This window comes from Propithecus coquereli, unplaced genomic scaffold (genome assembly GCF_000956105.1).
Source record: "Propithecus coquereli isolate 6110/MARCELLA unplaced genomic scaffold, Pcoq_1.0 Scaffold288, whole genome shotgun sequence".
In the NCBI taxonomy this organism is placed as follows: domain Eukaryota; kingdom Metazoa; phylum Chordata; class Mammalia; order Primates; family Indriidae; genus Propithecus; species Propithecus coquereli.
The window spans coordinates 574,086-591,355 of NW_012148485.1; the positions used below are offsets into that span (position 1 = coordinate 574,086).

The 17,270-nt window shown below is 47.1% G+C and overlaps 1 protein-coding gene across 1 annotated transcript in view; it reads left to right on the forward strand.

Moving 5' to 3' along the window:
- LIMCH1 (LIM and calponin homology domains 1) overlaps positions 1-17,270 on the forward strand; it is a 388,718-nt gene that overhangs the window by 163,674 nt on the left and 207,774 nt on the right. Inside the window, exon 2 of the mRNA XM_012648487.1 lies at positions 1,256-1,326. The gene's annotated coding sequence lies outside the window, so the exon portion shown is untranslated. The remainder of the gene's footprint in view (positions 1-1,255; positions 1,327-17,270) is intronic.

Genomic DNA, 17,270 nt, shown 5'->3' on the forward strand with positions numbered 1-17,270 from the left:
TTATTCTTGAGACCATTTATTTTTAATGTAATTATTGGTATGGTCAGGTGTAAGTCTATAACCTTTCTATGTATTTTCAATTTGCTCCATCTATTCTTTGTTTTTTTCCTTTTTTTTGTTGTCTTTTTTATTGTTAGTATTTTTTATGGTTCAATTTTACCTCCTTTATTGGCTATAACTTTTTGTTGTGCTGTGTTAGAGGTTGCTTCAGAGCAGATAGTACTGTCAGCCCTGCATGTCCACGGGTTCTACATTCGTGGATTTGACCAACTGCGGGGCAAAAAATATATGAAAAAACAATTGCGTCTGTACTGAACATGTGTAGACTTTTTTCTTGTCATTATTTCCTAAACAATACAGTATAACAACTACTTAAATAGAATTTACGTTGTATTAGGTAGTATAATTTACATTGTATTAGGTAGTATAAGTAACCTAGAGATGATTTGAAGTATACGAGAGGACCTGCACAGGTTATGTGCAAATACTACGCCATTTTATATCAGGGACTTGAGCATCTGCAGATTTTGGCATCTGAGAGGCGTCCTGGAACCAGTTCCCCTGCATACCGAGGGGTGACTGTGTACATAGTTACCTGGCATATCGTCAGTGCTCAATAAATATTTACCGAATGCTCAAATAAATATCTCCCTGGTGGCTTGGCCACAGGGCTACCGATAGCCAGAGGCACCAAGAGTGGCCGTCCGTCTTGGTCGGCCAGATGATTAATCTTTTCCAGCTTTTAATTATTTCTCTGCTCCGCCATGTTATTTACGGATATTGGCTTTAGTCTTCTGGTCTTGATTTTAGTCTCTTGAGGGTAGGGGTCTATATCCTCTTCTCCCCCCGTCCCTGAATGTTTTAGTAAACAGGGACTTTATCCACAGGTGGAACTTTCCACAGGCTTTTTTGACGGTGTGTGTGGGTTGGATCCTCTGGATGGAAGAGGGTGTGGTCTTGACTTACCGTGGCCAAACCCCCAAAAGTAAGAAATTCTTATCAGGAAGGACAGACATTTTTTAAGGTAGTAGATAGAAAAAAAGCTTCAAAGAAATGGTCTAAATTCAACTTTAGCTGATCTAGGCAAAGCTCTGCACAGGAAGGAAATTCAGGCCTAACAGATCTTTACCATTCTTGGAATACCACCAGCTTTTTTTTTTTTTTTTAAGGCTCTTAAATGTTAATAATAAAAAAAATTGAGCTTCCTGATTAAAAAAGAAAAATTTATGCTCTCTTTTTCTTTTTTCTTTTCCAGCAAGTGACTGGCAGAAGTTTTGGTGATAAAGATTTTCGGACAGGGTTAGAAAATGGAATTCTTCTCTGCGAGTAAGTATAACCTACACCCAGTTGGTTTTATTCAAGAAACATCATTAGTACTGTTGAGTTTGTCTGTAAAGCTTCTGCTGTCTTACTTTGAATTTATTTACAGTTCGAATCTGGTACTGAAAAAATCACTGGGCTTGGCAGAAAACACAAGGCAGCGAAGGAGTCTTGGTGTGTAGTAGGGAGTGGTAGAGGCTGCGGCAATTGCAAACTAGGTCAAGAAGGATAATCTGGTAGCTGCCACTCAGCTCAGATCAACTTTTGCTATGTAGGAATTTGGGCCTACGTAATCGTAAGGATGTGGACCTAATTCTAGTAAAAGTAGCAGCTTTTCTCCTCTTTTTAATGTCAAACAAAAGCAGCTTGTGCCAAGGGAAAACAGCACGTCTGTATTGTCACAGCATCTCAGAAGGATGCCAGGTAATGTCTCTTACTGGGCCAACTTCACCGAGGTATTTTGAACATGTTTCATTTGTGCCGTTGGCAAAATTCAAATGTGAACAGTAACTGCAATGTTTAACTTTTATGTTTGGAAGACTTAAGAGCTCTTGTGGTTCTAGATACAAAATAAGCTAGGGGCTTAGTACTTACAAATGGACGGCCATAAACTTCAAGGTTTCAAAACCTGAATTTACTTAACACGTTCTGTAATTTGTGCACCTATTTTTGTTTTATCGAGGTGAAGTGTGCGGACAATGAAATGCACGGCTCCTACGTGTACAATCTGCTGGGTTTTGAAAAGTGTGTATGTGCAGGTGACCTATAGCCTGACCAAGCTATAAAACAAAAATCCCATCGCACCTCCTCCCACTGAATCTCAACCCCCTGCAGACAGACGCTGTTCCGATTTCTGTCGCTAGAGCATCTATTCCGCCTTCGCTTGAGCTGTCTGCAAATGGAATCACGTACAACATGACTCTCATTTTAGCAACTTTCAGAATATTATTTGGGACACACTCGTGGGTTTTGGAGCCCGAGGACTAGAGATTCAGGTCCTTACCCCTTCAATTGTTTAATCTCCTGAGTCTCATGTTTTTTTCTAAGACAGTAATGAAAAATGTATAACTCTGTCTATTTCGGAGGCTTTTTGTGAACCTCAGAAGGATGATGTTCAGAGCTGTGCAAATGTTGACTGTTTCACAGAACCTCTCAAAATAGCTCATGCCAGCTTTTTTCCCTGCCTCCCCACTGCTCTCTTTCTTCGAAGAAAAATCTGTATCTTTTGTTGCTGTTTCCGTACTCTTCTTCCTAGGGGGTCTCTCCCCTCTACTCTACTCTCTCCCTTATCGCCTCTTTTCCCTTTGACACAGCGACGGCGGAGCTCATCTCCTAGGGAAGCCATAACTAGTTCAGCACCTCCACGGAGACAAGCCCAGGTGGGCTCCAAATGCTCTTCTCCTGTTCTAGCACTTGCTTTTCCAGTGACCCCGGGCTTAGCCCTTTCCCGATGTTAATACACTCACCGGAATCTGATCTAATTCATGTGGACCATGTTGGCTCCATTGAAGTGAGTCTTTGCTACCAATTTTTGTTTACCTGACATTTGCTCCAGAGATTCCTGGAGGGATCTACGTCTCCACTCTGCTCCCAGGAATGCATCTGTCAGAGGGCGATGCCACCTACCTGGCTTTGGATTCAGAGTGGGCTTGCTGGAAGACGAGGCCCCGCTTCTGGAGGTATTTGCTCACATGGAATTTGTTTCTTGCCTAGATGCTGAGTTAGAGGATGGGGTCCCCCACGTATGCAGGGCCACCATCCACGATCGGTCTTCTGCAGACACATTAGTGAATGTCAGGGTTGCTGGGATGGAGAAGTGGGTTTTAGGTCCAGGCTGTGGGTAGGAAATAGCATGGTGAGAACAGCATGGAGGTATAGATTATATCCAGGGGCTTCTTAAAATAAGCAAAGGGCTTGGACTGCTGACAGCCTGGGGAGAAGCTGGGGAAACTGGCCCAATCGGGCAACGTGGGCCAATGTTGCTGCCTGGGCAGGTAGGATAAAACCAGAGACAAGCCCATCATTGCCCAAGTCTCTAACCATGGAGGATTAGACTCTGGCGTATTTGAAGGAGTGTGAGCTCTGGAGTCTGAGAACAGGGATCAACTTGTCACTTCCCCAGTGGGACTCCGGCTGGCAGCCCTGACAAAGCGTGTGCTAAGCAGGAATGAGGCCTGTGGGTAGCCGGAGGCAAGGAAAGCCAGTAGCACGAGCTCCAGCCGGCGCCTCCAAGAGAAAGCCGGGTCGGCAGCCAGAGGAACCAGCCATGCGGACGTTTCTAAGTGCAGAGCTCACAGAGCGATGCGAACCAAAACCATGACCCAGGGGCTGAACGCAGTGGAGGTGGGGGACGGTGGAGGAGGAGGGTCTCCTTTCTCACCTTTATGGCTGGGTTTGTCTGCGTTGAGAATATTGGGCAGCCGCAGACTGAGATTAGCAGGTACATTTTTTGGGACTTGTGTCTCAAGGCCAACCTAGCAAGAAGGGGTGTGGGATTTTGTCACGGCCGGGGCTGAAAGCCGGGAAGCTCAGCTGGGAAGGTCTTAGGAAAGCGAGGGTTCCCAGACTGTGGATCCACACAGTTGCAGACACCTGTCTTTGGAGAGCAGGTGAGAATGTCTAGGGCTGTGCCACTCTCTAAAACAAGAGAGAGTTTTGTGGATGCTGGTGATAAAGGAATTCCAGCTCGTAGCTACCCTGCACGATAGCAACATTTAAAAATATAAGGACTCGCTATAATTTCAGATTTTGAAAACTAAGCAGTTCAGTTCTTAGAATTGGGCTTTTGTAATATATAGTTCTCTTTTAAAAAATTATTTGGAGCTTTCCAGCTTTGTGTTATTCAAAATAGAAGTCCAGTTGGTGTCTTGGAACACTGGTTATAACCCCAGTTGGCTAATACCTAAATGGCATTGTTGAATTCTTTCTTTTGTTCAACAAACTCTCACCTTTTTGTCTGAGTTGAATCTTCTGTAAACATTAGCTGCAATTGTGTAGAAACATATGCTCTTTGTTCACTAAAAATTTCCTGGGTTGTTTGTGAGTCTGAAAAAAAACTAATAGTTCTCATCAAACAGAAGGGTACCTTCTGGGGCTGGGGTCTGGTTTTCCTTTTATCAACCTGGTTCTAAACTTACCTGTGGCCTATAAGGTACTATTATTATACTTCCCATTTTACAGAGGAAGTAACCAAGGCACAAAGGATTAAATCACTTGGCTAAAGTCACAAAGATAAAAGAGATTTAAATTCGGGAGGTCTGATTCCTTAGGTTTTGCTCTTCACTGTGGTCCTATTCCAGAATTGGGATTTTAGTGGAAGAGAAAAACATGAGGTTTTCTCACAGCAGGTGAGGAGGGGAGAGGAGGTTGGTGCCTGAAAACCTAAGGGTGGGGAGAGGCGCAGGGCAGAGGGTGAACCAGTGGGTCTCAGCGGGGCAGAGGACAAAGAAGGACTGCATGGGGTCCGTGCTCTTGGAAAAATGTGAGCCTGGTGGTCCCTCTTGGGGTAAGAAGGCAGGTTCCATAGCAGTGAGAGCATGGAGGAGCTGAAAGGAGAGGAGGCCGCGGTCAGCAGGGCATGGTGGGGTTTTCGTTTTGCAGCCACCAAGACCCGACGGAGACAAACGAGAGTGGTGGCATGCACCGTGGACACTGAGCTCCCCCAAAATCACCCTGGGAGATCTCCGGCTTTGCGTGCAACCCCTACGCACAAACGCATAACTCGCAGTAACAGCAAGTGTGAAATAGAATGCATGTGCCCAGAAGAATTACAGTAGACGTGTTTCTGCCATAACCATCTCTTTCTTCCTCTGTCGTTTCTGCCAAGTGTGTGTGTAGTCGGGGTTTAGGTGCTTAAATGATGCGAGCTCTCTGCTGAGCGTTTGGGTCGGGGGCCAAAGTGTGAGAGGGCTGCAAACAAGCGACCAGAGTCATGGCGTTAGAAACATTAATCACACACTGCACCATGTCCTCGAGAATTTAAGGGTGAAAAAGGAAACCTGCAAAAAGCCGTTGCCTAAAGAAGCCGCTCCCAGGATGGGGTCACTCACTTGTGGTGCCGTCTGCTTCCCTGTCCCCCCCCAGACTGTTTCAGAAAAATTCCGGAAAGGAAAGGTTCTGATTCGTTTTCCTGGCTGTGATTTTATTATTTAGATGGGGAACCCTATGGAATTTCAGCGAGATCAGGGGTTGGCAAATTGTGGGCCTTGGCCTGTTTTTGTACTGGCCGCCTTGCTAAGAACGTTTTTTGTATTTTTAAAGGATCGTAAACAAAACTAAACTAAACAAGAGTCCATATGTGTGGCTCACAAAACCCAGCGTGTTTACTGTTGGGTCCTTTGCAGAGGAACTTTGCCAGCCCAAAAGGACGATGGAATTAATTTGGGACGTAAGCTGTTTACCCTTGTAAAGTTGAGTGATTGATTTCGGGCAGCGTAAGTGCTAGCTGGGTAAATCAAATAACTTTTTACAAAGGTTTTCTCGGGCGTTTCTTTACAAATTTTTCCCCCAACTTTATATTTTGAGCCATTTCAAACTTACAGAAAAGTTACAAGAATAATAGAATAAATATGAATACGCCCTGAACCTAAATGCACTAATTATTTTCATTTTGCCATATTTTCTTTATCTCTTTATGTAAATATGCCTCTTTTTTCCTGAACCGTTGGAAAGTAAGACGCAGACACCGTGAAACTCAACTCCTGAAAGCCGCAGCTTGTGGAGGGCGTTCTCCCCCTGACGCAGTCAGACATTCAGCAACGATACAGCAATGTCTGACGCACAGTCCAGAGTCAAACATTCTCAGCATCCCTAGGAACATCTTTGATGCTGATTTTTAAAACTCTAGAATCCAAAGATTACACGCTGCATTTGGTTACCTTGCCTCTTAGTCTCCGTAAACCTAGAACAATTGGTCCAGCTTTTCGTGTCTTTCATGACACTGGGACTTTTGAAAGCTTCCAACCAGGTATTTTGTGAAACGTCTCACATTTGGGTTTTTCTAATTACTTGCTAGTGATCAGGTTGAGGTTAGACAGTCGTGGCAGGAGAATCACACGGGTGATGGCGTAATGTTCTTGGCGTGGGACATGAGAGAGTGTGTCACGTTGCTGCTGATGTTATCATCGAGTAATCGGCCAAGATGATTTCCCCAAGATTTACGCATTGTTAATACACATTTTCTCTTTTTGTCATCTGTGAAAGATACTCTGTAATTGTGGGAATAACTTGATAATTCCTAAACCTTTCACCCAGTGGGTTTGGTATCTACTGAATCAATCATTACATAGGTGTTGCAAACTGGTGATTTCTAACCCGATTGTTTCTACATTTGTGAGCTGGTATGCTTGTGTTTCCTTTAGAGAAGAGCTTTTTCTTTCCGCCTCTTTCTTTTTCTGAATATCACTGTGAGTCGTGGAGTTCTTTGTATTCAATACGTGATAATCCATTAACATCCTTACTTTTCATGCTACCCTTAATTTAAAAATAATTCTCTATAGAGAGTGAGTGAGGTAAGAGAATAATAGTGGATCTGTTTTACAAGTACAATCAGAATATAGCACTTCTTAGGTTTTAATGTCATACAATGGCGAATAGATTTTAGAGCTTTTGTGTGTTTGTGTGGATGGTCGGGTTCATGTTTGAGTTGGTTTTCATGTTATCTTCCAATTCTCACCCAATCTCAAGGTTCACCTTTGGTAGGGTCAGATGTCCCACCCTGGCCAATTCTTGGGTGGATTCACCAATGTTACTATACTGGGCAAACCTGCAGGAGGAAGGGCTTCCGGAGAAGCCCTGGAGAGACAGCGTACTTTTAGAGAATAGAGGCTTCTTGGGAATGTCACTGGGAAGTTCGGGTAGGAACTCCACACAGGAAAGACCATCAGTGGCCAATGTGATTGTCCTTAACCCTTGAGAAAAGTACAGACCACACAGGGGTTAGATCTACACAGACCTTTCAATATTTTTAAGTTAGTTGTATTAAAGATTATTTTTTCTTTGAAAGATGGATATGAGAAAGCTCCTGCTAGTGGCTTACCATTTTTATTTTTATCTATCCAAAATATTCATTCATTGCAAAAACCTCAAGGAAACGAACTGCTAAGTGTTTTACAATCTCATGTCTTTTTCCCAGAGCTGCATGAAAGTCATATTTCTACTCACAAGTGCACAGTGGTGTAATTGGCTTAGAGGCTGAGAAGGTTTCCTCACTTTTGGGTGTCGATTGATGTGTGAAACCAAGAATTGATGAGCCTTGCAGGGGTCCCTCATCCAGTCCCCACTACCTCATAAAGAGACACGTATTCCAGCTTTTCTTTTTTCTGTCTTCTGCTCTTCTGTTGCCTCTTTAGGAGTAATTATCTGAAATGTTTTCAAATTTTTGGTGAGGTCCTTCTAGAGAAGGACAGGCTTCCTTGCAGGTGTAAATGAAAGTAACTGGAAAATATCCTTTTCCTGATGATGAGGCGCAACTGCTGAATTGCAGAGAACAATAGAAAACCAACTAATTCCTTTATCCACTGCATTGAATCTTTGGTGAGAATCTTAATTGAGAATCAGGGAAGTGAATTTGAAGCCAATGACACTTCCCCCCTCCCGCGATACATAATTCCCCTTTCATTTCCCTCTTTTCCTATATGTAGGGACATGACAGAATGATCTTCTACATTTAAAGAATGGGTTGGGGTATTTTTGAGGGGTGGGGAAGTGGGAGTTTGCCAGTGAGGATTTTTATAGTTGCCAGTGATAGAGATGTGGCTCAAACCAGCTTAAATGAAACTGGGAAGTGACCGGCTTGTGTGAATAAACACAGAGGTCAATCATGTATGCACATACGAGCTGCAGGCATAACTGTGCAGCCATGCCTGACCATGGCCCTGCGTGCTCTGTGTCTCCATCCATCCGTCCATCCATCCATCTATCCATCCGTCCATCATCCATAATCCATCCGTCCGTCCATCTGTCCATCCATCCATAATCCATCTGTCCGTCCATCTGTCCATCCATCATCCATAATCCATCTGTCCATCCATCCATCTGTCCATCTATCCGTCCATCCATCCATCCGTCCATCCATCTGTCCATCCATCCATCCGTCCATCTGTCCATCCATCCATCCATCTGTCCATCTATCCATCCATCCGTCCATTCATCCATCTGTCCATCATCCATCCATCTATCCATCCATCCATCCATCCATCTGTCCATCCACATCCATCCATCCATCCATCTATCCATCCGTCCATCCATCATCCATAATCCATCTGTCCGTCCATCTGTCCATCCATCATCCATAATCCATCTGTCCATCCATCCATCTGTCCATCTATCCGTCCATCCATCTGTCCATCCATCCATCCATCCGTCCATCTGTCCATCCATCCATCTGTCCATCTATCCATCCGTCCGTCCATCCATCTGTCCATCCATCCATCCGTCCATCTGTCCATCCATCCATCTGTCCATCTATCCATCCATCCATCCATTCCATCCATCCATCTGTCCATCCACATCCATCTATCTGTCCATCATCCATCCATCCATCCATCTGTCCATCCATCATCCATAATCCATCCATCTGTCCGTCCATCCATCTGTCCATCATCCATCCATCCATCTGTCCATCCATCATCCATCCATCTGTCCATCCATCCATCCATCTGTCCATCCATCCATCCATCCATCATCCATAATCCATCCATCCGTCCGTCCATCCATCTGTCCATCCATCCATCCATCCGTCCATCTGTCCATCCATCATCCATCCATCTGTCCATCCATCCATCCATCTGTCCATCCATCCATCCATCATCCATAATCCATCCATCCATCTGTCCATCCATCCATCCATCATCCATAATCCATCCATCCATCTGTCCATCCATCCATCCATCCGTCCATCCATCCATCCGTCCATCCGTCCATCCATCCATCATCCATCTCAGTGGCCTCTGCCTTACCTCACCCCACCTCTCCAGGAGGACTTGGAGCTGCCCACCTGGGCTTCTCCTCTAGACCACTTGGCACCTCCTAGAATAAGGCCCCTCCTTTGCAGCCCTGTCCTCCTTCAGGGGCTGTCCCTGCAAACCTGAGACCTTTTCCTTCCAGGGGCTGGGGCCAATGTTTGCTTCTCTGGCATCAACTCTGCCATCTCCCCCATCCTGAATTTCCTAGCATTCCTTTAACCATTTCTTCCAGGAGGTGTAGGGGAGCCCCAGCCAGTGGGATCCCTACTGTGCTGTTCAAACACCCAGAGTCCCTCAGGGGGGCTTTGAATGTGATGAACTCTTACGTGTCTTCAGGGATGTTACTGACATCATAAGAACAATTCCTTGTTGTTTCTAAGTAGTGCCACCCGTGGCAGATGTTACACCTCCTGGCTCCTGTTTGCTTCAAGCCAATGGTGCGTCTGAGTTGTGGGAACAAGCTCAAGCTCACCTTCAGATTTCCAGCTGCTTCCTTGCAATGGTGGTTTGCAGACGCTTCCCACGGTGCTTTCTGTCCTGCCCAGCCGGTGCTGCAAAGCCAAACGTCAGTGTGAGCTCCCCTGGTTTTCCTACCCTGCTTCTTACTGATATGCTTCCCTTCTCCTCTGGTTGGATTTTTATTCTTCCTCCACTTTTTTCTTTCTTTTTCGTTATTTATTTAAGGATATATATTTAACAAAGGCTAGTTCAAACCCTTTTATGAGAGAACATGGTGGAAACTGAATGAATTTTGGAACTCTTACATTGAATCCCATGACATTATTGTGTTAGGAGACCAAAAAACATTAAATAATGTGATTTCCTGGCGTTCAACCTAGTAGATGGGCCAGATCCTAGATTTGCCTCCTGCGTGTCCTTAGGCAAGTTACCTAACCTCTCTGAGTCCCAGTTTACACATCTGTAAAAACAGGTAATAATTGTACCTAATTCATAGGGTTGTTCTGAGGATTAAATGAATGGACAATGTGTGTAAAACTCTTTGTTCAGTGCTTGGAACATAGCGGGTACTTAAGTGTTAACCTTTCTCCCTTCATCTGTGTAATGGGGAGATTACTGCCTCGTGAGTGTTCTGGGAGAGGCAGGTGAGAGGACGCAGCGAAGCATGCAGCGTGGCCTCTGGTGCTTGCCTGGTGCCCTGCGCCACAGCTGTTCTCATTGTTATTGTTGGCGATGGGCCAGAAGTCAATCGTGGATACGACACAGTCGAGGCAACTCTGCGTCACCGCGCACCCCCCGGCGCGCTCCCAGAGGCCCCCAGCACGCTGCAGGGCGAAGGCGTTTGCATTTTGCTTTCTAGCTTCTCTTGCCTCGCGCGTGACCAAAAACTGGGCGAGAGAGCCTGGGTCCCTTACAGGCTCGATCATCTGTGAGTAATGAACTTTGGCTGGCAGAGCTCGGGGCCCAGAGCGATTGTTCTGGAAACAATAACCTTGACCTCTGGGGTAATGTCACTTCCTCCCGCTCTGTCCAGCCTGTCGCGGTTTCTTTCTCTGGTTCCAGAACCCTCCGGGCAGAGGCAGCGAGCTCCTCTCTGGCGTCTACGCACCCGCCGCGGCGCCGCTGTAGACCAGCACAGAGCTCTGCCTTCTGGTCCCTTGTTTGCTTCCACACCGGACCGAGAGCTTCTTGAAGACTCCTCTGTTTCTCTTGGTAGTTCACTCAGCGGACGCTGGTGGGGCACGTGATACGTCTACTGTAAACATTCGGTGAATAAATTGAGACCTGCTAGTAAGATTATTACCTAGGTCTTACCTAGTTCACCTGATCATCAGTGACAGCCTAACCTTCTTCCTGTCTTGGTCAATATCATCCTCTCTCTCTCTCTTTCTCTCTCTCTCTCTCTCTTACACACACACTCTCTCTAAAGAACAGACCCATCCCTGAAGACTAGGAGACCAAAAGGTAGATGCATTTGCTTTCTTTAAGTGTGAGATTCTCCATTCCAACTTCCGTCTTCCTAGGAGTCCTGGAGCTGAACTATGAGTTTTGTTTTGCAGACACGTTGTCATGGAGAGCAAAGTCTGAGTGTGCTAGTCTGCAAATAAGTGACCGGTAAAGAATGTCCGAGTGGATTTTTGTCTCAGTTCTTATGTTGCCGAAATGATTTTCTGGAGATAAGAAATCTGTTGGCAAACGCGTTACATCGTCACTGATAAGTGAGCCGCGTGTTCTCAGAAGGAGGCTTGTCTTGGATGCTTGTCGTGACTTCCGCATGAGGTGTGCGGTGCCCCGGGCGTGTGCTGGTTTTCAAGACCAGGTTGGGAGTCGGTGGAGTCGCTTTACATGGAGACATTTGATCACACGGGGGACTTGTGGGGTGTTGACCGTGTGCCGCGCAGCACCAAATCAGGCACCGAGGGGCACAAAAATGGAATGTAGGACGTGGTCTTCGAACGTTTGATGATGTGCTTGGAGATTGAACACACACACAGAGCAGACAAGTTACCATGTAAACCAATGTGTGAGTGAACGATTTAATCTCTAAGATTTCATAAGAGGTTAAACAAGGGGTTTTGGAGACAGTTACTGGGGAGTTATTACGTCAATTGAACTTTACTTTAGACAAGAATAGGCTGAGGGAAAAGGAAAATCATCTTCATAGAAAAGAACAAACTTTTTTCCCTTCTTTATACTTTCTCGTACTTCTGGTCACCATAACATATGTTTTTATGTTTTTTCTCCTGTACTGACCCTTTCTCCCAACACCAGCTGGGTGTCTTATCGTTTAGCGCAATCGTGATGTTACCTCGAGTGAGCACAGACCCCGCGGGTTCAGGGTCTGGTCCCCCAAGATTGTCCCCACGTCAGATGCCAACTGCAGGTGGCAGGTCCCCAGGTCACCCGCAACTTCCGTCTGAGCTGGCTACAAACTGGAGGTTCTCACGAGCCCTTTCTTGAGTTTGATCATTTGCTAGGAAGGCTCACAGAACTCAGGGAGGTACTTTGCTCGCATTTACCTGTGTGTTACAAAGGATGTGACAAAGGGCACGGGTAGGTGAGCAGCCAGATGCAAGAGATGCCACCAGGCAAGGCACGGAGCTTCCACGCCTCTCTGGGTGGCCTCCCTCCCAGCACCCCCGGGTGTTCAGCAGCCCGGAATCTATCTCTTCGGACCCTGCACCGCGGGGATTTTTACGCAGGTTTTATTACTTCGGCGTGCTTGGTTATTAACTCCATTTCCTACCCCTCTCCTCCTCCCAGGGCAGGGGCTGGGGCTGAAAGTTCCGAGCCTCGGATCACGGCTTGGTCCGTCCAGCGACCAGCCCCACCCAGGAGCCACCAGGAGTCACCTCATTAGAACAGAGGATGCTCCTATTACCCAGGAAATTCCAGAGTGTTGTGAGTTCTCTGTCAGCAGCTGGGGCCAGAGACCAAATTGCAGAACAAAAGATGCACCCGGCATCCCTATAGGTCAGGAAATTGCAAGGATTTTAGGACCTTTGTGGCAGGAACCAGGGATGAAGACCAAGATGCATGTTCATTGTTATAATTCACGATGACACAGCACCCTACACAGAGACAAGAGCTGGAGGAAAGGTGTGAGTCGGGAGTGGGTTTGCGGTGCGTGGCGTGCGCAGAGCAGAGCTGCCTGCCGGCGGGAGGGCTCCTCTTCCCCCTTTTAACTAACCTTTGTGAGAACCCGCTTACGAGCGGGGTAAGTGCCGCGAGGACCAGTGCACTGCGCAATACACCAGGCAACGGGGGCTGAGGAGATCTGGAATCTACATCCTGAGTCCAAGTGGGGTGTCGACCTCGGGCTCCCTGGAGGAAGCAACGTTGAGGTGGACGCCTGAATGGAGAGTAGCGATTCTTCTCTTCTACTGGGAAAGAGGGAAGGGACGTGGAAGTAGAGAAAAAACACGCTCTAGGCTGAAAGGATAGCGCATTTGAAACTTCTGAGACAGGAGGAAGCTCTGTGCGGCGGGAGATTTACAGGTCGATTGGGTTTGGCCAGACTATAGAAAACGAAGGGCGCAATGGTGTGAGATCAGTGGGCGGGGAGGGGGGGCGCCTCGTAAACCGCATACGGGTGACGGGGTCGGATCCCTGAGCAATGGAAATGAGGAGAATTTTGAAGAAATCAGCAGCACTTGGTAGACTATAGTGATGAATGAAAGAAAAGCCTGAAACCCAACTTCAGCGTTTCGGTTGTTAATGCCAAGCGGCAGGGTGGGGCCGTTGCTACAGGCTGGAGAGGGTCCCCTGCGTGTTGGGAGAGGTCGTGATTTCAGTCTGGGCAGGTTGGGTTTGGGATGGAGGCAGCCCACCCGGAGGCAGAGTCCCGTGGGCTTTGGGGGGTGGCGGCCTGGCGCTCAGGCTGAGACGACGGATTTAACCTGCTCACGTTGGACTTGTGAGCCCCGCTGGACGTCAGGGTTGAGCTGTGAGATGCGGCCGTCTCTCGGGGAAAGGACCACGTCAGAAAAACGCAGTAGAACGAGGTCTCAGTTTGAGGAAGTCTCTACCCCAGGTCGGAAGTGGGAGCTATGAGAGTAACGAGAGAAAACCCAGGAAACTGTGATGTCGTGGAAACCGAGGGACGCAGGAGGACCGAAGAAGGTGGAGCTCACCTGTGTTGCATGGCCTTGGCAGACGTCAGGTTGCCAAGAGCCCGGGAAAGGGCTGCCTCGCTCGTAGGAGGAGGTACCGGAGAGCTTTGCCAATTAATACCGTGTCTGGGAACTGCCGGTTAACTGATTGTGAGTCTGCCAAATTGTTTTAGGTCTGGCTCGTGTTTTTGCATCGTCTCAACAGGCTATTATTAGAAAACTTCTGTAAAATAAACTACATATGCAATATTTTCCTGAAATACTGAAAAAGAAATGAAACGAGGGTAACCCTATTAGTGGAGCAACCATATAGCTTGCCGTTCAAAATGAGACGGTGTTCGGAGAGAAAGGGGGAGTTAACCCGACGAGACACTGGGACAGGGGGAGTCTGGGACCGTCCTCAGCTAACTGGGAGGAACGGCCACCCCAGGCTCGGTGGCTTCAGACTGGCGCCCTGTGGTCGCCTGTGTTCGGTATTCACAGACCCTTCCTCATTCAACCCTCACAGCAGCCTTGGTGAACCTAGATCTTCTGACCTCCCTTCTGCCGAGGATTAGAGGGACACCCGAGGTGCGGCAGCCTGGTGTGTCTTTGCCCTCTGTCTAGAGCTTTCTCTAACCCAGACACTTACTCAGAGCTCAGCAAACTTGGGTCCTTCTGCCGTTACCGATTTTGGCCTTCGCGGGCTGGTGAGAATCTGATAGGCCTCCGGCGCAGGGTTCTCCCTTGTCTTTCTGCCAGATCACGATTGGCCGCACGGACCCGGCCTGTCTCCAGCTTTTTGGCGCTAAGACTCATTGAGCCTTTAAGGTCAAGTGAGGACATTTCCACCCACTCCTTTAAAAAAAAAAAAAAAAGAGATCTTTAGTGAAAAAGCTGCTTTTTGTTTGAAGACCGGCCTGGCTTAGGTGGGGACTCGGGCAGGGACTGAGTCTTCTGTCGGGAAAGGCGAAAACCGATGGAGAACAGGAAGAGGAAGGAGCAGGACGCGTGGTGAGCGGAGGGAAGCCGTGTTGCCCGTGTTTCGGGTCCTCACTGAATACACAGCCCTTGGCTCCTACGCAAAAGAGGGACCTTAGCGCAGTGAGGGTCACTGTTCCCGTCCGAGCTGTGCTGCGGCGCCAGCTCCAGAGTCTGCTTGGCTCTGCGTGCACGCGAGCATCTCGCTTCCGGAACATTCTCAGGCTCATCCCTCTTTGTTATTCAGGAGCTACTTCGCTCAAAATGTGGTGATTTCCTCCATCCTACCAACCTGTGTCTTAATCAATATTAACTTCTACGGACTTAGATCACAGGCTTAATCGCTCTCTTTCTAAACAAATTTTATATATATTTATCAGAATGATCAATGGACTTAAAAAAAAAGTAATGACAGGTTTAAGTAGGGGCCGCTTGCAGGATGGATGAGGAACTGGCCCACCCCGCTGCCTGCTTGTGAGATCACATAGTGGATCAGGCTTTGCTTAGATGTGGGAGGATTTAGTAACTCCCCTAATTAATTGTATTTCCTTATTAATCGATTTTTTTGATTGTCTCCAGTGGGCCGTCAGGCCTGGCGGGCTGGTTCCCACAATGCAGTGAGCCACATTCCTGCCTCGACTGTTCTAAATGTTCCCTTTGGTCACCCACAGGAGAGGACCGTGTCCTAAATAGCCTGCCAAGAACCCAGTTTATGAATGGTCTCTTTTTGCAGTTGACTCTACGGGAAATCGATTTCCTTCTTTACATCGAGGGGAGTAGAGTGAAGGCAAGAGACAGGGAAGACCGTGTGTCTGAGTGCTCAGCTCAGGGCCTGCCTTTGCCGAAGCCACCGCAGACTCTGCCGGAGGCTCAACTGTGCCTGGCGCCCGCTTCCCACGAGACGCGGTGTGAGTCGAGTTCTTTTGCCTGGGAGTCAGTGTCCCTCACTGTTTCTGTGTAGCCCGTCTGCACTGTCACCTGCGCTGGCCACGGAGCACGACCCATCATTGCTGCAATTCTCTCTGTGCGTCCTCACTCTGCGCCTTGCGGTGTGCTGTTGGAGCCACCTGGGGTGCTCTCCCCCCGTCCGTTTCCATCTCCCCGAATCCTAAACACACATTGGGTACCTTCCCCTCCAGTGAGGTGTCCTCGCTGACGCACCCTGAATTCGGTCCTCTGAGCACCCGGGGCTGTGACAGCCACACGCCCTACAGGGGACGACAACCTTAGTCTCCAGCGCTCTCTCCCGGCTTCTGGTTTGAAGGGTATTTGGCTGCGTCTAGATGCCTAGAGCAAGTAATTGTCTCTCTCACACTGCTCACGACAAGGCTCTATGTTTTCACTTTCTGTCGGGTTATACATCGTTTGTAGTGATGACAATGACTCACCCGTCTTTGTGCGGCTAACGGCACTCGCGCATGGCAGGCGGGCGGTGAGCCTTCGAAGGGAGGGTGGGAAGAAGAAAGATTATTCCAGAATTAACATTTTTAAAATTATTAATGTGTCTTTAATTAATCAGCAAATGTGTATTAAAACTGCACTATATTAACTCAAAATGGATCATAGACCTAAATGGAAGAGCTATTATAAGACTATATGACTCTTAGAATAAAGCATAGGATTCTACGCTTTCAGTGAGTGAGCTGCACCAATCTGTTACACACACACATATGCACACATACATACACACACATACACACACACATACAGACATACACACGCACATACGCATACATATACACACGCACACATGCACATATACACACGCATACACACACATACACATACACACATATACACACGCACACATGCACATATACACACGCATACACACATATACATATACACACATACACATACACACATACACACGCACACACACATACACATACACACATACGCATACAGACATGCACATACACATACACACGCACACATGCACATATACACACATACACACACGTACACGCATACACATACATATACACATGCACACATACACACATATACACACATGCACATATACACAAATACACACATACATGTACACACATGCATACACACATACACACATGCACACATACACACATACGCACATACACACATACGCACATACACATACACACATATGCACACATACACATACACACAAACACATACCTGCATGTACACACATACACACATGCACACATATGCACACGTGCACACATATGCACACGTACACACATACATATACACACACATACACATGCATACACACGCACATGGGATTTAAAAGTTTTGCTTCAGGTTGTTTAAACGCTGTCTAGAATCTCATTCCCAGCATCATCTGTTCTCTGCTGGATGTGCCAGTATCGTATTGTAATGTGCTCCTCGTGTTTTAGGACTTCATTGAAGAGAACATTCTAGGGATCGATTATATGTGTATGCTACTTCCAAAAGGATGTAAAGAAAA